At 34.7% G+C, this 22,754-nt stretch overlaps 1 protein-coding gene and 1 pseudogene across 1 annotated transcript in view; one reads left to right on the top strand and one right to left on the bottom strand.

Moving 5' to 3' along the window:
• The window catches only part of CD226 (CD226 molecule), a 114,045-nt gene that overhangs the window by 65,489 nt on the left and 25,802 nt on the right, over positions 1-22,754 (bottom strand). The gene's annotated exons all lie outside the window — the stretch shown is intronic.
• Positions 8,788-9,971, top strand: LOC140500984 (heterogeneous nuclear ribonucleoprotein A3 pseudogene; annotated as a pseudogene).

Genomic DNA, 22,754 nt, shown 5'->3' with positions numbered 1-22,754 from the left:
AGATTTCACCAGTCTGTCAAAGGAAACTTTGAATCCAAAATATAAAAAGTTAAGAATCCCTACACTACATCATGCTGGCATGCAGAATACCACAGTGCCCCATGACATACCAAGGTAGTAAGGAGCTACATTCAATAGCGTTCCTCCCCATCTGCTGTCCTCTCTAATGGAACTACTAAAATCCTCACTGTCTTGCCAAGCTCTTGGGTCACTGCCATCATCCCCTTAGCCTGAGCCAATAGCATCTGGTAATAGTGATGCTTCAGGAGCCCAGTTTTAAAGAATTCCAAGTGTGTATCTAGGAAAGCTTTCAATTCTTTAAAACTAGACTCAGAAAAATTACAACAGTTTGTTCTTTACTTATTTCTAGCCTATGAATAAAAAGACAAGTAACTTTTTAATAAATTTCAAAGAACACCAAAAGTTTTCGCATTTTTTTTCCTTTTTTAAAATGAACATGTTGAATACACAAATCATTTTTTAAATCTCCAAACTGAATTCTCCCTTTTTTTTTTTTTATCAAAAGCTTCAAGCTTTTTAATGAGCCACTCTTATTTCTGATGCCTTGAGCTCTTCATCTTGCAGTTACTGGTTGTGATAACTTTTATATCTCCATACATTTTGGGTGGGTCTGTTTTTAATCTACACATACACACACACACACACACACACACACACACACACACACACACCAGCTTACATCCAGATGCTGTAAGATTCAATGAAGCCAGCCATTTGGTAACTACTACAAGACAAGTTTGTTTCCATCCCTCTTGCATCTCTTTGGGTCTATTTTTTCCTATTCATGGTTCCTGAGAAAGAAAAGCTAAAACACTAATGTCAGAAATAGAATCCAAACCCTGTTTATTTAAAACGGACTGGATCTGAAAAGAAGTCCTTTTCACAGTATAAATTTGTAGTAATAGAAAACAGAGTCAACAAATATGACACCTATGCATCACAATGGATAGTGCTAGAATCAGAAAGACCTGAGTTTAAATACAATTTCTGATACTTAACAGCTGTATATTCCTAGGCAAGTCATTAAATTTCTCTCCAAGTAATTACTTCTAGATATTATGGAGGATACAAAAGAGTATGGGTGTGAGTGTAGGTGTGTATGTATATACATGTGTGTGTATGTGTATATATACACAGTTCTAAAGAAATTTATAATCTAGTACTGTCATTATCATGCCATCACTAACAAAAGAGTATTTTTTTCTGGGTGTCAGAGTATCTTCACAAATATTACTTATATCTCACAATATTAAGGAAGAGAAGTAGTTCACATTGTTCTTATTATAATTAAGAGAAACAGAGAACATAAAGATGAATAAGCTTAAGCAATCAAGATCACAAAACAAATCAAGGCTTGAACTGAAACCAGAAATCTTAATTTCACAATCTCAAAAGCCCAAATTGGTGAATTCTAAAAAGACCCAAGAGATGATATTCACCTTCAAGCACAGGTCATTCCCAAAGTGAGAAGGGGTTTATAATTTATACTGAAACAGAGAAGCTTTCCAACCTAAAATTAATTGGAAAAAAATAACACTTTTAAATAAATAATGGTCAGGTTTTCCAAACAAGAATTTTTCTGGGAACTAATAATTCAAACAATGCAGCACTAATGTAATGATGATATGGCACTTTAGGGTTCACATGGGCGTGTACGTATGTGTGTATGTGTGCCAGATTAGTTTAGAGGAGGGGATGATTAGGTGGGTGATATATATATATATAGTATATGTGTATGGTGTGGTATATGTATCATGTGTGCATGTGGTGTAAATTTGTGTGTGATATGTGTGTGTTAATGGTTAGATGAAAGAAGGATGAGAGAGAAGAAAAGGAAGAGAAGAGAAGGAATACATGCAAAGCATTTTCACCAACACGACCTCATTTGATCCTTATACTTAGCTTCTGAAGTAGACAAGACAGGTATAATTATCCCCATTTTGGGACAGTATGTGAATTTATTAGTAAAGAATTCTTGGCAAGTATACTCCCTCGCTTAATGCAGAACTACACCCTCTCTGCAATTTATAGGTTAAGAAATCTGGCCAGAGTCATATAATTAGTGTGTGTGTCAGAGACAGCACATAAACTCACATCTTCCTCATTCAGGGGCCAGATCTCTACCCACGACAACACAATACCTCTCTTTTGCTCTGGAATCAGAAGGATCTTAATTTTATAGATGAGGAAACAGATTCTGAGAGCCTAAAGGTTTGTATGAAGTAAAATTAGAAAACTAATGTAACAATAATAATAGCAACCATCTCATAATATTGTAAGATTTTTAAAAATCTTTCTTCCTAACAATGTGTGAGTGGGGTACTAAATTTTACAAATGAAGAAACTTAGCTTCAAAGAGGTTTAAGTATATTGTTTATGCTCACATAGTGTCAGAACCTCCCTATGTTGAAAAAAAAATCCATTTTCAAATGAGATCCCCTAAGTTCAAGTATAATGTTTTTTTCTACTACAATTCTTGCAGTATCTATGAAGAATGTATATGGAGAAATGGGAAGCACCTTATCATATCCTCATGTATCACTGCTGAAATATTACCAACTTTTAATCAAAAAATTCATTTTGAGTCATTCCCCAATGACACATATTTTAATGCACTCTAGAATTCAATTTACAGCATTCCACTCAGATAAAAGGAATATGTCTTACTGATGAATTTATTTGCATATACTAGTAAAGGTAAGGTTGCCTAGGAGACAGAAACCTGGGCTTGGAGTTTGGAAGGGCTGGGTCCAAATACTATACCTTATCTTACTAATGGTATGACCCTGGGCAAGCAATTCCCTAGAAGTGACCTACTAAGTTCTGGGCAGGCTGAAAAGAGATCTCACACCTGGAATTGTCCACAATGCTGAAATTACTAAAATAAAAATAAAAAATCCTTTCTACATGTTAGAGAAGAAATATAATATAAAATATAATATATCTTAGTGACAATTTTACTGAGATGTTAGCTTTCAATTATATTCACAGAATGATTTGATAGCAAAATAATAGCCAAAGACCACTGATGATCAATGAACTCTAACTATTAAAAACATTCTTTTCTTAAAAATTAACTTGAGGTCCTTGGATTTGGGGATCATGTGACCTGAATAATGATGGATTAGTCACTTTCTCTAGTGCATTTTGCATGTGACATCTTAAATAATACAATTTCAGAAAAGAAATAAAACTAGCCATATAAGAATTTCAGAAGTGGGAAGGGGAATGGGAGACCCTAGACCTGATGAATTCTTAGAATTCTACCATCCTTTTAACCAGCACTATACAAATTATTCCCAAAAATTGAGAAAGAAAATACCCCCCAATCCCTTTTATGGGACAAATGTAGTTCTAATAACTAAAAAACTGGGAAAGAATGAAGCAAAAGAATTACTATAGAAATGTATATTGATGAATATTAAGTTTAAAATGTAGATAAAATCCTGGCAAAATAGTATAGCAATTTAGAAAAAGAAATCATTCTTTGAGATCGAGTGAGATTTATACCAGAGATATACAGATAGTTCAATGTTAGGAAAACAATATAATCATATTAAATATAAAAGTATTTAAAACCACACAACCACCTCAATAGGAATAAAAAAAGCTTTTGACAAAGCACAATATTCATTTATGCTAAAAAAAAAAACTACAAAGTATAGGAATATGAGGGGTTTTTTAAAATATGATTTAAAAGTATCAATCTAAATCCTCAACAGGGAAACACTAGGAACTTTCCTAAAATTTCCATTATTATTTCACATAGTTCTAGAAATGTTCAAGATAGTAGTAAGAGTCAACCTACCATAGAACACTTAAAACCGACCTAAACACAATTTTTAAATATTCACAAAATAAATAGCAAACAAAACAAAATTGTTGGAGGAACATTCAGTCCTCATAGCTAGGCTATGCCAACATAACAAAGATGACAATTGTACCCAACTAATATACAGAATGAGTATTATACTAATTAAACCACTAATGAGATACTTTGTAGTATTAAAAGTAATAGGAAAATTCATTCAAAAGAATAACATATCTAGAATATCACAGTAAATAATGGGTAGACAGAAGATAATGATAAAAAGAATTTCCATTCAACAATATTGTAAAACAGTAACCTTTAAAACCATTTGACACTGGCTAAAAAATAAAAAAGTAAATTAATGGAAGAGATTCACTGAGATGGAAACAGAAAGAGTTGAACTCAATAACCCTCTGCTCTATGCATTTGAAAGTATAAATTAACCAGGAAAGAATTCCTTATTTGACAAGAATTCTTGGAAAAAATGAAAAGGAGTTTGGAAGAAATTAACTGTAGAGCAACAAATTATACTATATATCAAAATAAACTCAAAAACGGGTATGTGACCTGATTATTAAACATTATATCCTTTAAACAAATTAGAAGATAATCAGACAAATGACATTTCACAGCTATGACTATGGAACAAATTCTTAACCAAACAAAGGTATAGTTGATTGCTAAGAATAAAATAAATCATTTTAATTATATTAAAAGAAAAAAAACTTTTACACAAACAAAATCAATGCAATTAGGAGAAAGGAAGCAATCAGCAGTGGGGGGAGGAGGGGTTGAAAATCTGTATGTAAATATTCCTAAGGGTCTAATATACAAGTTATAAAAGGTATTCTAAAAGACTTAATGGAGATTTAAACATTAAACTTGTAACATGGGATATTCTGTATAGACAGCTAAAAGAATTATAGGAAAACCTAAGCTATTCTCCAAAGGTAAGTAGTCAAAGGATAGGAACAATTTTCGAAAGAATTTCAGACTTTTAACAACTATGTAAAGGAATGTTCCAAACTACTAATATCAAGAGAATACAAATCAAAACAATTCTGAGATTTCCCCTCACAACCAGAAAAACAGTAAAAATAACATAAGATGGGAATAATCAATGCTGGAGGGGGTAATAAAATTATAGACACACTAAGGCATTGTTGGTGGAACCATGACTTGGTCCAACCCTTCTTGAAAGTAATTTGTAATTATGCTAAGAAAGAAATCAAAATATACATGGCCTTTGTCCCAGAGATTCCATTTTGGTGGGTGAAATGTTCAAAAATAAAAAATAAACATCAAAATGTTTAGAGTAGCACTTTTTTTTTGTAGTGGCAAAGAACTGGAAAAAAAATGTAGATATCCTTTGGTTAGGAAATGCCTAAAGTTGGGAGTACATTAAAACAATGGAATATTACCACAGTATGATAAATGGATATAATGGAAACAAAGAAGCATGGAAGGACTTAACTGATATAAAAAGAAGTAAACAGAACTAGGAAAACAATATGTATGGCTACGGAAATGAAAATGTTACCAGCAAAACCTTATTGTTATAACTTAATGTTGTGAAATTATGACCAAGTTTAGCCCCAAAGAAGATATGAAAAGGTACTTTATCCTGCTGCTTTGTCAAACAGGGATGGAAGGGTTGGAAGTTTAAAAATGCATATGATATCAGACTTTTTCCATATATTAGTATTGTTTCTCTTTTTAAATTTTATTACAAGGGGATGGTTCTCCCTTTATTACAAGGGAGGATTAAGGAAAAATTGAGAACTATGACAGGGTTGTACAGATAAATGTTTAATAACCAGCTCTTCCTCCACCCACCCCCCCAAAAAATGCATGGAAAACACATTTTTAAATGTAATCTGCATTATTATCAACATTTTCTCTATCACTTCATTATGTCTAGATAATCAGCAAAATAATAAATCAAGCCCTGATTTATAACATTTGCTCATTTCTAAGGCACAAAATGCTCACACTAAAAATTGAATAATTGGTTCTTGCTACCTAGTTCAAGCTGGCTATAGCATGTCCTTGATGGTGATGCAAAAATGAAGAATATCAATAAAAATTTCTTAGAAAAAAATGAAACTGAGGCCTTTGAACAAGTTTTGTCCCAAAAAGAAGAGATAAGAAAATGTAGCTTCTTTTCTTTGAAGAGGCAGGGGACTATGAGTGCAGGATATTGCATGTACCTTAAATTTGACTTATAAGTCGGTTAGATTTATTGTAATATCTTATTTGTCCCTCTCTTTACTTCTTTTTCTTTGTTTCAGGGATGGCTTCATGGGTAAGGAATCAGGATGGATATGGATGGAAATAAAGATAATCCCAAAATCAAAGATGTCAATTTTTTTATATAAAATCAATACTGACAAAAGACATACCCTGAATAAAAATAAATCAGCTATGATACAATTTTAAAGAAAACAAATGGAAATCTTTAAACGACTAGATCTTCAAGTTTTTGTCATTCTCCCAGACTACATCGACTCACTTTAAACTAGTTCCCTTGATTACAAATAAATTCCATTTACCCAGCGCAGCACACAGTACCCTCCAAAGCTCACAATTTAATTTCCACCTACATAATTTTAAATATTTTTAAGTCATCATTTTATACTCTCTATTTTCCTTCAGAATTGCTCTAATAATGGCTTCCTAACTCCATTACCTTGAAATTGCATTTATCACATTTATGTGTTTGCCTTTTAAAAACAAAACAAAACAAAAGCCATAAAATTTCTGAATCTAGGTCTAATCCTAGGATGTTGTAAAGCCAGTAGCAGAGATACAAATACTCTGTAATGTGTTTCAATCAAGGTGGAGTTAATCACAGTTGTTGCAATTTCCTTTCCAAAGCATATTATTGTAGAATAATAGTCAGAAAAATAAAGTATCCTTTTTGCTTGTTGATAGATTCAGTTGCATTCAATGGGAAAATATAATTTACTCCCAAGTGCAATTTAGACATCTAAATGATACACATAAATAAATCATTACTACCTTAAATCACATGGGATAAACTAACTTGACATCCTGATTTTTTGAAAGTTTCTAAGCCGACATAGAGCAGATTGCATATCTAGGAGAAGGTAATTTGCTGAACTGGGTGCAGTATAAAGTAAGGTGGGAGAAAAAAAATGGCTTGCAATGTAATTAGAAAGTCCTTAAGTTGAGTCCTAGATTTATGATTGTTATCTAGTCAGATAATTTCCCTGAGTTTCTTTTACCGGATCTGTAAAATGAGCATCATTGTATTACTGATCTCAAACAGTCAAGGATATTCATTCACCTTATTGGGGGAAAGGGAAGTGGATTCAGAAGGTTTATACAAATCCTTTAACAATCTAATCCCAGTCTTACTCGGAGAATTTACAAGAAGATGGGTTGCTCAAGAGCTAGAATTCACTGAGAAGAGCTTGGTGGTTCTATTTGAAACTTCTGGATCTTGCCCTGAAAATTAATAAGCTTCAGAATTAATTCAAGTCAGACTGCTCAGGAGTAGAACTGATGCAGTGTTCTTAAGCACTTTTCCAGGCCTATACTCATGCCTTGCCTGGCCTCCAGTCACAATGGTAGAACATGCCCAAAGACATAGCATGTCACAGAAAGGACACAAAGGATTCCTTTTGAGGATTAGTCAGGTCCTTTACTACTCTTAGGGACTACTTAACTTTTGCTGGGGCATGAAGGGTAAGGGTATGGTTGAAAAGGAGAGGAAGAGGTGGAACTTAAAATTTTAAATTATCTAATTTACATCTTGTAAAATCCACTTCACTAGGACATTGTTACTACTTTGTGCCCCTCTTTTGCTCCTAGCAATGTGGTTGAAAGTTTATTTAGAAGAAAGCACATGAAAATACTGGTCAACATGAGAGTTGAAAGACTTGAGGACTCTTATCAATATAAATAATCAATCAGGATTCCAGAGGACTGATATTAATGAATACTGCCACGCATCCCTCTGACAGAGGGGTGATAGATTTCTTATAAAATGCGACATTCTGGATGTGAACAATGCAGAATTTTATTTTGCTTGACCATATATATTTGCTACAAGTATTTTGTGCAAATTTGTTTCTAAGGATTTGTTACAAATATCTTTTCTGTTTCAAGGGGAAGAGAACTGGGGGAAAGAAAATTAATGTTTATTAACTGGAAAAAGGGAAATTTCTTTTAAAAATTTAAAAACATGAGAATTGGAAGTTGTCTTTGTATTCCATGCATCTGGGGATTACCACCTATCCACCCAAGTTTGTATATAATTTTTAAAGTATCTATGGTTACTTTCCTCACTTCTACCCCTAATAGTATAAAAGATTCTTAAGATCAGGGACCCTTTTGTATTTTCTCTTCCTATCTCTAACCTAATACAATGTCTTCCATAGGTATTTAATAAATGGTTATTAAATTGAATTGAATGGTGGCTATTCTGTTGTCATTGACTCCATTTAAGGGATAAATGGAAAGACTCGAAAAACTATAATCTGATACTACAAAGTTTGTATAATAGGTTCTTCTAACTAAAAATAATTGGGTGAGGCAAAGGCCTTCACCATTTGTAGAGATGCAGTGTAATGACATTAGTATAGAAAGGCAGTGTGATACAGTGTAATGAAAACTGACCAAAGAATCAGAAAGGCTTAGATTCTAACACTACCTCTGACCTAATCTAAGCTGTTTGACATAGGATGTCACTTTACTTATCTGAGCCTCAGTTTCCTCATCTATAAAATGGATACTCATCCCTCTAGTACGTGCCCTATTGGGTTGTAGTATAAATTTAATGAGATCATGTTTATAAAGGGCTTTGAAAAACTTAAATTGTTACATAAGATTAACAAGCACTTAATATGCACCAGGCATGGTGCTAAGAACTTTACAAGTATTGGGTCCCATACTGGACCCGAGTTGGAGGTGTTGAGTTCAGTATCAAAATGGAGGTAAAACAGCTGCCTGGCTACCCCCAGCCCAACTCCAGCTGCTGTCACCTGGGGAAAGAGGGTCATGATCCAAAGGAATCAGAGCAGTTGAGAAAGTTGTTTATTGGTGGCTTGAGTTTTGAAATTACGGATGATAGTGTAAGAAAACACTTTGAAAAATGGGCTACTCTCACAGATTGTGTGGTGATGAGAGATCCCCAAACAAAATACTATAGAGGCTTTGGCGTTGTGACTTACTCTTGTGTACAAGAGATAGATGCAGCAATGTGTGCTCGGCCACATAAGATTGATGGGCATGTAGTGGAACCAAAGAGAGCTGTTTCTAGAGAGGACTCTGTAAAACTTGGTGCACCTCGAACAGTGAAGAAAACTTTTGTTGGTGGTATTAAAGAAGATACAGAAGAATATAATTTAAGAGATTACTTTGAAAAGTATGGCAAGATCGAAACCATAAAAGTTATGGAAGATCGATAGAGAAGGAAGAAGAGAGGATTGGCTTTCATAATTTTTTATGACCGTGATACAGTTGACAAAATTGTTGTTCAGAAATATCATACTATTAATGGGCATAACTGTGAAGTGAAAAAGGCCCTTTTCGAAGCAAGAGATGCAGTCTGCTGGCTCACAAAGAGGTCGTGGAGGTGGCTCAGGCAATTTTATGGGTCGAGGAGGAAACTTTGGCTGTGGAGGAAACTCTGGTGGAAGAGGTGGTTATGGTTATGGTGGTGGTGGTGGCAACAGAGGCAGTTATGGAGGAGGAGATGGTGGATATAATGGATTTGGTGGCAACTATGGAGGTGGTCCTGGCTATAGTAGTAAAGGGGGTTATGGTGGTGGTGGTGGACCTGAATATGGAAACCAAGGTGGTGGATATGGTGGTAGTGGAGGAGGATATGATGGTTACAATGAAGGAGGAAATTTTGGTGGTGGCAACTATGGTGGCAGTGGGAACTATAATGATTTTGAAAATTATAGTGGGCAGCAGACATATGAAGGGAGGTAGTTTTGGTGGAAGGAGCTCAGGCAGTCCTTGTGGTGGTGGTTATGGATCTGGTGGTGGAAGTGGTGGATATGGTAGCAGAAGGTTCTAAAAACTCAACAGAAGAGGGCTACAGTTCTTAGCAGGAGAGAGAGCGAAGAGTTGTCAGGAAAGCTGCAGGTTACTTTGAGACAGTCAACCCAAAGCATTAGAGGAACTGTGAAAATCTGCCACAGAAGGAACGATGATCCATAGTCAGAATAGTTACTGCAGCTTAAACAGGAAACCCTTCTTGTTCAGGACTGTAATAGCCACAGTTTGCAAAAAGCACAGCTATTGGTTAATGCAATGTAGCATCAATTAGAGGTACATTCCTGAGGTCTTTTATCTGTTGTAGCTTTGTTTTTCCTTTTTATTTTCATTACATCAGGTATATTTCCCTGTAAATTGTGGTAGTGGTATCAGGAATAAAAAATTAAGGAATTTTTAACTTCTCAATATTTGTGTAGTTCAGTTTTTCTACATTTTAGTACAAAAACTTTAAAGAAATGCAGTTTTGAAAGTGTTTCCTTGTTAGTTGACAAGTAGAGAAGATCATTGTTAATTACTATTTTGCATGAATTTTGCTAAAGTTAACTGTAAAGAAACACCTGCTAACTTGCAGTCTAAGGGGAATCTATTCTCCCCAAAACAAACCATAATACCCATTGATACGAATGGAAGTTGACAAGTGGAGAAAATAGGTATTTGTATGTTTGCAATATGGGTTTTAGATAATAACTAGGACTGAGTATATAAATTAGTATATTTGTAAATTAATAGCATTAAGCTTTACCTTTCAAATGAAAATTTCAAATTACCTTTTGGGTTGTGCATATATATTTTTTTAATTGTACTTCTCTGTGATTTAGTGTGATTTAGCTCTGCCAAGTCCTAGCTGTGTTTATTTAAAAGGTTAAAAAAATCCATTCTAGAGTTACCATGGCCACCTTTGAAACTGCTGCCAAAACATGATGTTGGTATAGGAGATATCTGTATTCTCCTCATGAATTTCTGGGTGATGGAGGGGTGGGAGTTGGGCAGTACGTTTTTTTTTCTCTTTCCCTCCCTTTCGAAAAATTTTTCTAAATGAATTTAAAGACATAGTCAACCACTAAGTCTGCTGTATCCAAGCAAATAGTTGGATACCTAGGGATTTTTGTTTGGTTTTTATTTTGTGTTCATTGGTTTAGGAGGGGAGGAAGAGGCCCAAAGACCTTTAAATACTTACCTCGGTTTAATGTCTTTTTAATTTATACAAGCTGTCAGAGCATGAGAATAAAAAGCATGCATTGTGAAACACTTAAAAAAAAAAAGAACTTTACAAGTATCATCCTACTGGATCCACAACCATCCTAGGATATAGGTGCTATTATTTCCCATTTTATTGGAAACTGAGGCAGACAAGTTATGTGACTTGTCCAGGGTCACACAAATTGTAAGTGTCTACAAATTGATTTGAAATAAATTCTCCTTGACCACAGGCCCAACATTCAATCTGTTGCAATACCTAACTGCCTCAAAAATAAATGTCAGCTCTCAAAGAGGTAAGAAAAACAGTATTTAACCAGAGAATTCTGTCACACTGCACACTGAGGTTCATTTTCCCCATAAGATTTAAAGGATCCTCATATCATAGATAAGAATCTGCCCTCTACACTGATGCGTCTCTTGACAGAATTCCAATTTGTTTCCCCAAAGCCAGCACAGTGCCTATTAAGTGCACAAAATAAATGCTTAATAAATGTTTGTTGTCTTGACTTCATGACTCCGAAATAAATGAGGAAGAGGAAACAATCTCTTCTTAATGTTTCAAGACTGAGTAAATTTTGAAGAGGAAAAGGGCACCATCATCATGTGACATGAATTGCATTTGGCAAAACTTTCCTTCCTTTTCATTTTGCTAAACAATGAAGTAAATGGTTATTAGGTCTGACAATAACAACTGTTTATCATTATTGATCCACAAATACTAATAATATATTATAGAGTGCTCTGCGCACTACCAGACTGTGCTGGAGGTGGCAAAGCAGCCCTTTAAAGGCTGTGGTAATCAGCTTCCCCATGGGAGTATCTATTACCTCACCTCCAACTCCTATTATGCTCCCCTCCTACATCTAATCAAACTCCCAAATGGATCTGTAAGGACTTGGAGCTGTAGCTCAGTGGTTTGCTTGCCCTGGGGAAACTGCAAAATTAACTTATTTTGCTCCTGCTTTGGTCTGAGGAATAATGGTCCTATAGCCCCACACTTAATTATAAACATGTCTTCTCCTTATCTGTCTTTACCTTTGTGAAGGGCTAAAAGAGCCCTCAAGGTTTGGGCATTTCCCCCATGGCATGCTCTGCCTATTGTATTCATATGTTCATACCCACTCCTGAGACATATGTAATGCTCCATGTATCCTGTAGTGTCAGTCATTTATCTTGCCAAAGATACAACTCCAACCATATGCTTTATTTTTCTCTTTGTGACTCATACATGAGAGACTTGACCCTTTTCAGTCACCTTTCTGCTCAGAAACTCTCCACCCACACATTACTTGTCATCTTCTTAAGAAACAAGTTTGATACCCACTGCTTCTTCACATGTTTTTATTCCAGTTACAGAAATGTTACAGCAATAAGGAATCTTAGAGATCATTTCATCTAAACTTCTTTACAGAGGAGAAATTTGAGAGAGAAGACCAAGAAAACTTAAGTGATCTGTCCAGTCGTACAACCAGTAAGTGGCAGATCTGGCACCAGAACTAAGGACTTCTTGCTCTCAAGTCCTTGGGAAGAGGGTTTTTTTGGAGGAAGCTATTGTTTTAATATATGTAAAGGCCTAGGCAAACCTCTAAATACTACATATATGTGAATTTAACATAAACATTTACCACCATGAGTTTATTTTGTTTATTCATATATTTACTTTTTAGTCACAAAACAATTTAAGAAGGCAACTAGATGGTGCAGTGGGTAGAGCACCAGACTTGAAGTCAGGAAGATCTGAGTTCAAATCCTACCTGAGATGTTTATTAACTATGTGACTCTCAAGTCACTTAATTTTTTTCTGCCTCAGTTTTCTCATTTGTAAAAAGGAGGTCATAGCTAACTCACAGACTTGTTGTAAGCATCAAATGAGATAATATATGTGAAAGTGCTTCGGGACCTTCAAGCTATATACTAGCCAGTTATCTTTTTTAAGACTTCTCAACTTTGTCTAAGTCAGCAATTTTCCAATGAAAGGAAGCACACACAAAAAAGAATATTTTCAGAGATGATTCTAATACCCAATGATCCATCATATAAATTAGTGTTATGTTTGAACTTGTTTCTTTAAAGAAATTAGGGGAAAAAAAAGAAATTAGGAAGGAACGAAGGTCATTTTCCAAAGCAAGTTTGGCTAAATAAATAGAAAATATTTCATTTTTCCAGAAAGAAAATTTGTGTCAGAGATTATCTTTAGAAAGTGCTGTGTTTTTTCAGAACGCTGGAATCACCTCTTAAAGAAATTTTTGGTACTTTCTTTCACTGGAAAATTGTCTACCAGAGGATAGTCTTTGAAAAATTAGGGTCAAACTAACTCTATCAGGACAGGACTTTAGCAGAAATATAATTATAATGTCAAAAAATTATGCCAGAAACTCTTCCAATTTGTAAATATCATAAATATTATGAATACATATTTTCCTCCCCCAGGAAAACTATCAAAGATGCTTAATATGGTTGACATATTTCTTCCTTATGGTTCTATTATCCTTTAGATTCTTCTAGATTTATTTGGGCAGAGGACCTAGAAATTAATCTTTCTTTTCTGTCACAGGATATTACAGATAACTGTATTCAAGCTGTGAAAATGCCTAATCTTCTTATTGGCCATGAAAACCTCTACTATATTAATTACCCTCTCATTCAAGCTCACTAAGACGGGAAATATCTCCCCTTGACAAATGACCAATTGTTACCAATTAAATGAAGCAAAAACATACTCACAAGTAGGAGGGGGGAAAAACAGAAATGCTCACAAGAGCTTAGATAATAGCATCTCAAATATGACATATAGGTAAAAAATTAATTTTACAAAATTTAAGTTACTAAGAATGAGAAGAAATACTATTTTTTCCCTTTCAAAACATAATAAAGGTCTGAAGCAATGTGTCAGAGGCTAAAGAGAATAAGATTTGGAATAAGAAGGTCTGGGTTTTAATATCAGCTCTACTACATATTACTCCTTTGAATTTAGGCAAATCCTCAAATCCCTCTGAGAATCAGGGTCTTCATGAGTAAAATGAGGTGGTTTAACCAGGTAATCTCTAACTTTCCTTCTAATTCTTACTCCATGACCCAATAAATAGTTATAATTTTGAACTAAAATGGAGGCAGTATAATGAATTAGAACAGGGAGAATTTGAGCAAGTTCTTTCCCTACTTTTCTGATGGTGTATTCTAAGTCTCCTTTGTTATATCCACATCATCTGTGCCAGCAATTGTCCCACAGTTCTCTGTCGTGGGCCTTCTTCTCTTCTCCTACACAAGAGGTGTCAAACATGAAACCCACAACATTACTGAATGGAACCTGGACCAGTTTAAAATGTAATTGGAAAATATTTAACAATACAAGCAGAAAATACAATAAAACAGATAATATCACATTTTAAAACTAAGTCAATATATGACTCACAGGGATATTTAGGGACCAATAAAGGGCTCCACTACTTCTGTTGGTTTAACCTCATCCCTCTGCATTGTCTCTCTTAATGATCTCATCAGCTTCTATGGATTCAATTTCCCCCATGAGAAAGTGAAATCTTTGAGGGAAGTGATTCTTTTTGTCTTCTTTATTACAATATCTGGAACATAATAAGCAATTAACAATAACTTGACTGAACTCCAGGTCAGTGAAGATTAAAGAGTATAGAGCAACTACTATGATGAGAAGTATTTAAAACCAAAGGTCATTCTTGGGGAAAGGGGAAGATGGGAGGGAGTTGGGTCTTAGGTTTTGTATCCCACTCCCAAACACTGTATACATGTAAAATCAAATTAAAAACAACATCAGGGACAGCTTTGGAGGGAAAAAAGACTTGATAATGTGACAAAGACTTACATTTTACAGAACACTTCATGATACATTTGAAACTCATGACAATCCTAGTAAGTAGATCGTACAAGAATTCTCACCCCCATTTTCTAGATCAAGACACTGGAGGTGAAAGAAGACCATTTTTTTTAAATGAATTATTACCCAATTCAAACTTAATGGGAGAGTTTCCAGATTCACTATATTCTGGAAACGGTTCTCTGACGCATCCATAGGGGGTGAAAATTGAATAAATAAGTAATAAAAAGTGTAGTTGATAGAGATTCTATAGGTCCCCTGATTAGAATAAAGAGAATGAGCCTGAAGTCTATAAGCACAAATTGAGCTGAAGTAATAGACATGGGATGATTAAATCAGCCACATGTAGATGATCAGAATTCTTCCCCTAATTAGGCTTTGGAGGGGTTTGAATTGCGCAAAAAGCTGCTCCCTAGAACAAATAGTTCTAGAATCTACTAGGAAATGAAATAATACTTGATTTTGTCTTGAACTGTGCAAAGGATCTAGGGTAAAAATCATCTGTGAACTCATCTCTGAAAAATGATCCTCATTCCATGACAAGGTCTTAAATTCTGTCTGGAATAGGAGACCCAAAACAATTCTGGAAAAATTTCCCATTTTTAGCAATGGGAATTACAAAAAAAAAAAAAAATGCAAGCCTGAGTTTGGAAAAATGGAAGGGAAGTTTAAAACTGTAATCCCAGAGAAACACAGGTACCACTGAAAAATATTTTTTTAGAAAAACAAGGACAACAGATCTGAAACACCACTTGATTGAGGGAGGAAAATGATGCTGGTGTATATAGTTTACAAAGCACATTCACATTCATTATTTCATTAAATCCTCTCAACTGTTAAGTGGGTAAAAAAGGGATTAACATCCCCAGTCTAGAGATAAGGAAAGCAATGGTCTTCCTGCCTCAAGTCTCTCCCCACTCCAGTGTATCCTCTACTCAGCTATCTAAGTCATGTTCCGAAAGTGCAGATATGACCATGTCAATTCCCTACTTAAATTCTAGTAGATCCCTTACATCTCCAGGATCAAATCTAAACCCCTCTGTATGGAGTTCACTGCCCTTCATAACCTGTCGCACCTACCCCCACCACCATTGACCTTTCAAATTTTTTTATACACCTTCCCATTCTCCCAATTACTCTGTAATCTGGCTTTTTCTCATACAAGACACTCTATCTCCCAACTCTGGGCATTTTCATAGACTGTTCCTCATGCCTGGAATTCTCACCAACTTCACCTCCTCATCTCCACTTGGCTTTCCTCAATTCCTTCAAGTCTCAGTTAAAATCCTGTCTTCTGCAAGAATCCTTTCCTGATCCCCCTTAATGTATCAATTGCTCCACTTCTCAGTGTCAGTAATTTACTTAGGTTATAGTATCTTCAATTGACTCTATCTACTCATTTTTGCTCTTATTTATTTTTATGGTAGTAATTTTGTTATTTTCCACAATAAATCATTGGTCTTACTTTATACAGACATCTGATTTGACAATGTCTCCCACATCAAGAACCCATGTTTTTACTGTTAACATAAGATCAATTTCATTTTTAGTGTTGCTATGCAGTAGTCATCTTGTCCAGGAACTCCCAACTTTCTTCTCAAAGAAGTCATTTATGATATATAGGTATAAGGCTTCTGTGTAGGGTACTAGTCTTTGAACTCTCTTGATTCTCACTCTTGAACAGTTCTTTCCAGCATTTTAATTTATTTATTAATTTATTTACTTCCTATCCTCCCTTATGTCCATCACTGCATTGAAGTCACTTATATATAGATCCATGTAAGACATCAATAAATACACACCTAAGTCATTTATACATACAACTATGGGAAAGAGCTGTGATTTCATTTATGCAGGCAATTTCTGCCCACACAAATTTTAAGCTGTCTATAACAGTAAATAAATCCTAAGGTGTTGGCTAAGGTACACAGAGGTTAAATGATATGCCCAGGATCATCCAGCTGATGTATTTGAGAGCTGGAATTTGAATTTCCCTCTTCTTGATTCTAAGTTCAGTGGGAATCAAGCAAGTTCTTTTGAAAAAAAGCAAGAATGTCAGTGTCAGAGAATGTGGCTAGGAGTAAGTTGTAAAAGGACTAGAACTGAAGGAATTAGCCAGATTACGAAGGGCTTTAAAAACCAAACAGAAGATTTTGGATTTGATCCTGAAGGTAATGGGGAGCCACCAGAGTTTATTGAATGGGAGGAGAGGAGGAGAGTTGATATGGTCAGACCTGTACTTTAGGAAGATCACTTTCATAACTGAGTGGAAGATGGATTAGAGTAGAGAGAAATTTGAGATAACGAGGTCAAACAGCAAACCATTGTAGTCCACATGTGAGGTGATAAGGACTTGTACCAGGTTGGTGGCAGTGTTAGAAGAGAGGATGGGATATAAGATACTGCAAAGGCAGAATAAAAAGATCTGGCAATTGATTAGATATGTTGGGAGAGAGAGGAAGGGAGAGAAAATGAGGCATTGAAGATGACACTTAAATTGTACAACTAGGTAACTAAGAGAATGGTGGTACCACAAGAGTAGTAAAGAAGTTTGGAAAAAAAGGTTCTGAGGGAAAGAATGAGATCCGTTTTTGATGTATTGAGTGTAATGTATTTGTTAGACATCCAGTTATGTATTCCAAAAAGCAATTGGAGTTGTAAGTCTAGAGGTCAGGAGAGAGATTAAGCCTGGATAAATGGAAGTAACTCAACTACCATACTGAAAAGATTTTTTAGAAGCCTAGAAACTACCTCACCTGGCAAATTTTTGATCTCCTTGACAAATGAAATATATGAGAGATGAGAGTAATAATACCTGTTAAGAATATAAATTCACTTATAAAACTTTGTGTAGGAGTGTGGCAGATTAGTACTAAAAATACTGCCCATGAATCAGTAAGGAGTATTACAGTACACATAATTTACAAAAAAAAACTGTATGAACACTCAACTCAGCTAAATCATCTCAAGGGTACTTAATGACAAAAAAGAACAACAAAAAAGGGCTTAAAATGAAATGAAAAAGATCTGTCAAGAGACACAATATTTACTTCTAGCCTCACTGAGGAAGTGTTAGAGGGAATCCTGTGGTTATTATTTATGGCATGTAGGTAAGAAGTACTATATCCAATAATGGTGAAAGTTAGAGTTAACTAGCACTTCACTGAGACAAGATGGCAACTACTGAAGAATTCTGAAAGCACTCAGAGACCAAATCCTGATTGTTAAATGTGTCACACATGACTACAATGTTGGAGGGCTACCAGGTAGGTGATCAATGTGGCTGTCATAAAAAAAATACAAAGGCTCTTAAGGAGACATTGAGCAGCACAGTTTTATGACTTTTACCTCTATGCTTGAAAGGAGTAAAATCATGAATACATAAACAACTATAAAAAAATAAGAAAAAGGTAACAAGAAAACCATACCCGACAAAACTTTTAGGATTCTTTGCAGAGATGAATAATCTCCATAATAAAAGAAGATAGTGAATATAATGTATCTAGACTTTCAAAAAGCTTTTTTATAAGGTTTTAGGTTAAAGATTAATTTAAACCACAAAAATTTTAAAAGTGACTTCAGGATTAGTGGGAATTTTCCTGTGAATGAAAGATGTGGTTTAAAGACAAAAAAAATGGGGATAAATAGACATATCTTCAAAGAAGAAATGTAAAGGGGAATAAGGAAGATCCATTGGCTTTACCACACCAATCTCATTTAATGGTTTTTTGTAAATACTGTTATCATCTCCTAGCTTACCCATGACAGTACATTTTTAGGGATAGGGAAATGCCAAAACAGAAGGGAAAATTGTAGGCAGATAGCTTTAGGCTAAATGATTATGCAGGGGAAAAAAGGCCCATGAGCTTTAATAAGGACATGTGGAAGCAAGTTAATTTGAGGAAATAAATCTAGGGGGAAATAATCAAAGCCACATTTTTTAGATGTGTTTTGAGCCATTATAATTCATGAAAAAAGGATCTAGGAGCCATTATTAACAATGCCTATCCTGAGATTTCATTAGATCTTGGATGAATTCTTTTTATGGTACAGATATTAATTATTTTCTAATTATATCACAAATATGATCACTAGTACCCAAATAGGACTTAAGCCTCCATTTTTTTCTATTTATTCTAATTGACAGCCCCATAATTCACTCCTTTATTACTTTTTATCTAGACTGCTTTCAGATAGCCCTCTAACTGGTCTCATCCACATCAATTCCAGATTAATTTTCTTAAAACACTGCTCTGATCATTTAACACCAAAATCAAAATTCTTTTGTGATTCCATATTGCCTACCAAATAAAGCTTAAACTCTTCAGTCTGGCATTCAAAAATAATTGGGGTATAGGGAAGGGTAGAGAGTAGGCATCAGTATGGTGACATGATGTAATTAACCACATGGAAGAAACTGGGGCACCTGCTTCTACAGAGGAATAATGAAGTTTAATGGAAGTCCCTTGAAAATATGTGGAGAATGCACAGACAACCTGTATTTGGTTCTAATCTATTATCCATGTGATGAAGAGGAGGCTTTTTTGATTGGCTACATAAATAGAAGTACATTCAAAAGGCATTAGTCATTCTAGTCCTCCTGATCAGACTCTTTCTTGCCTGACTATTTTACAATGGGAAACAATGCTTTACGAGGAGAGGCCTCTGGCCTTCCCCCTCTATGGTCAACATGTGACTGCTACTTTATAATTATTCTTTCTTCTTTTAGGTTATGGAAACTGGAGATGGCTATGATTTTATGAGATTTGAAAGGTTAGGAGAGTGAGCTCCTAGGAGGTCCAGAAGCACAGTTCATGCCAGGTTTTATGGCCAGCCAGTCCAGTATCAATCTCCTGAAGGACAACTTTCAGTACTCTGCCCATAAGTAGCTGAGATGGCAAAGCTGTCTACAAGTGATGCCACATTTGGACATGAGCTTGGTAGGACCAATACTGAGTAGATATTGTGCTAAATCAAAGCATACTCTTTCCCCAGAAACCAAGAATAACCTCCATGGTATGCAGAAGAAATGTTTGTACTTCTATGTTTACCCAATCTTCAAAGTAAAAAAAGACACACACACACACACACACACACACACACACACACACACATACACACAACCTTTGTGCAAGCTAACTGATGTCAATTGGTTAAGTAGTAGTTGGACATTAACAGTGATCAAGAACACCAGAAAGGGATACCACTAGAAACCTGAAAAAGATATATATAAGGTATTGCTATTTGAGAACGGGGTCAGAGTAATTGACGCAAAGGATCCTCACAGCCTGGTCTCAACCTTTCCAACCTTGTCTCTCATTACCCTTTTTATGTTCTAACCAAACTGGATCATTCACTATTGCTCAAACATATTCCAAAATTTCATCTTCTATTCGTGCTGTCCCATTTACCTAGGATTCAACTCAATTTTTTAATTTATTTTTTTTATTAATTTCCTACTTTGTATAAAGCAATATAGCATAGTAGACAAAGACAAAGACCAAGCCCCAAGGATATAACTTCTCCATGCACTAATAACTTAATATTACTTATTTATCTTAACGCTTTCTTCTGAACTACAAACTCCTTTTGAACAGGACTTTTATCTTCTTTCATCCTTTCATCCCCAAAGCATGGTAGAATGCATGTTACACAGGAATTAACTCATTTACTGAATTATGTTCAAGTCTATGTGTAAGCCATTCTGCTGTGTGACCCTGAATAAGCCACTTAAATACTTTGAGTCCAAGGTTGTTCATCAGTAAAGGAGACCAAAAATCCCTGCACTGTTCCTCAATAGGAATGTGAAGTTCAAATAAAATACTTTATAAACTTTGAAGTTTACTATGTAAATATCAGGTATTATATGTAAGTAGTTATTTGCATTACTAACTGAGGTTTATATTACCATTCTGAGACACTATCTGCCTTTAAGATTTAAGATTCATCCATTTCTGCAAAACTAATATGTGTGCCCTCAAATAAATTTCATTCTCATTGGTTCAAAGGGTCTTAAGATATTAAAGTAGTCCTCTAAGTTATAGCGTGCTTCCTCCTAAAAACATACTTACTCATTGAAATCAAGAACTTTATTTAGTCCTGAATTTAGTCCTGAATCTGAAAGATTCTGCTTTATCTTCTTTTTTTTTCTCCTTTTGCCTTTTACCCATATAGACCCTAAAAGAATGAAATATGTAATTAAATGCAAACTTCTTTTTTTTTTTACCATTGAGTTCTGTGTTTTATAGCTGACACATGGTATTTGGATGTTAACATCAGATTCACCATTTCGCCCAAGTCTTGGTTGCAATGACTGAATTGCAGAAACAATAGAAACTATTTTAAAATCTTGTAGACTGAGTTCTAATAATATATCTTCCCATAGAAAGGTTTTCTATAGGAATGTGTCTGACAAGAAGTATAGTTTGATGAGAATCCTCTAAATTTTTCTAATGTAATAATAATTATAACAATTTTTCTCTTATTGAGAATTGTTCATTTTCTTAAGGAATCTTTTCTTTATGGGTGTTCTTTAGGCCTGTAGCATTTGAGCACAAGATTCTATTCTTCTCAGAGATATCAATTGCCAAAGCAAAATTAGCAAATATAATGCACAAAGTCCTTTAGAGTGTCAAGTGGAGTGAGTGGCGGAAAATATTTACAAAACTCATGTCCCAAGGAAGCTTTGTATATTTCACCTTTTTGGTATGAGCAGGGGTCTATCTTCTTCGGCTGCTTACAAATACAAAGACAATATTTAGAAATAAATTAGCTAAAAAGTTAAAATCATGGAATTTTTTTTTAATTGAGATTTATTGGGATTTGAATAATCTCTCAGTGGAACTGTCAAAACTCCCATCTCGAGTTATTTAATTAAAACTTTCCCGGAGTAAATTCCCCAGAGAAGCTTTTCAGGGAATAATCTTACACTCATTCTTGAAGGACTGAATCAATATTCTTAAATTCTCAGTATGTTCAATATCCTGCTTGAAGCTTTCACAAAATAATCTGCTATTTATTTTCCCAAAGAAAAGGTGAAGCCCATCTACAAACAAAGCAAAAAAGTGCAAAATATTATAATGTTGTGGAAATCAAGGATTTTCATTTGAGATAGAAGGAACTGCCATATAGTTTGATATTAAAACATTAATTCAATTTAACAATGATGTATTAAGTACCTGTTATATAATGACACTTTGCTAGACAGGAGAAATAGATTTTTTAATGATAGATCATGCATATGACAATATAATAACAATAATAGCATTTATATAGCATTTTGAAGTTTGCAAAGCACATAAAAATATCTTACTTGATTGTATTCATTTTATAGATGAGAAAAATTAAGCAGAAAGAAATTAAGCAACTTGCCCAGAGTCATACAGCTAGTAAGAATCTGTGGCAAAAGTTCATAAATGTAAGATAGAATGTAATAAATGAAAAACAAAGGTATAAATCCATGACAATAAGAAACATGAAAGAAAAAGAACTTCATTACAGAGAGAAATATGGTAGAATTCCAATAACCCGTAAACATATGCTCACCTGGCCCAAGTTTAATGCACACCTATGCCTCTCAGAATGAATGGTCTTAAGTGTCCTCCTAAAGTCCCTACTAGAATATCTCCTTTGTTTATCTTATTCTTTTCTCCTTTTTCCTTACATAAAAATAAACATTTATATAATGAGGAAAAAAAAGATTATTTTCTCCATAGCTCACAAATCTCTCAAAACCAAAACCTCTTCTCTCCCCCCCAATCTGATTCAAAAGGTGGGATGAGATTGGGAGAGCTCCTTGTCTGGAGAGCCTCAGAGATGGGAGGGGAGACAGAAGATGTG

The sequence above is a fragment of the Notamacropus eugenii genome, chromosome 4, assembly GCF_028372415.1.
Source record: "Notamacropus eugenii isolate mMacEug1 chromosome 4, mMacEug1.pri_v2, whole genome shotgun sequence".
Taxonomy (NCBI): Eukaryota; Metazoa; Chordata; class Mammalia; order Diprotodontia; family Macropodidae; genus Notamacropus; species Notamacropus eugenii.
Note: the sequence above shows the minus strand (reverse complement) of the source record. Positions and strands in the feature narration are given on the sequence as shown.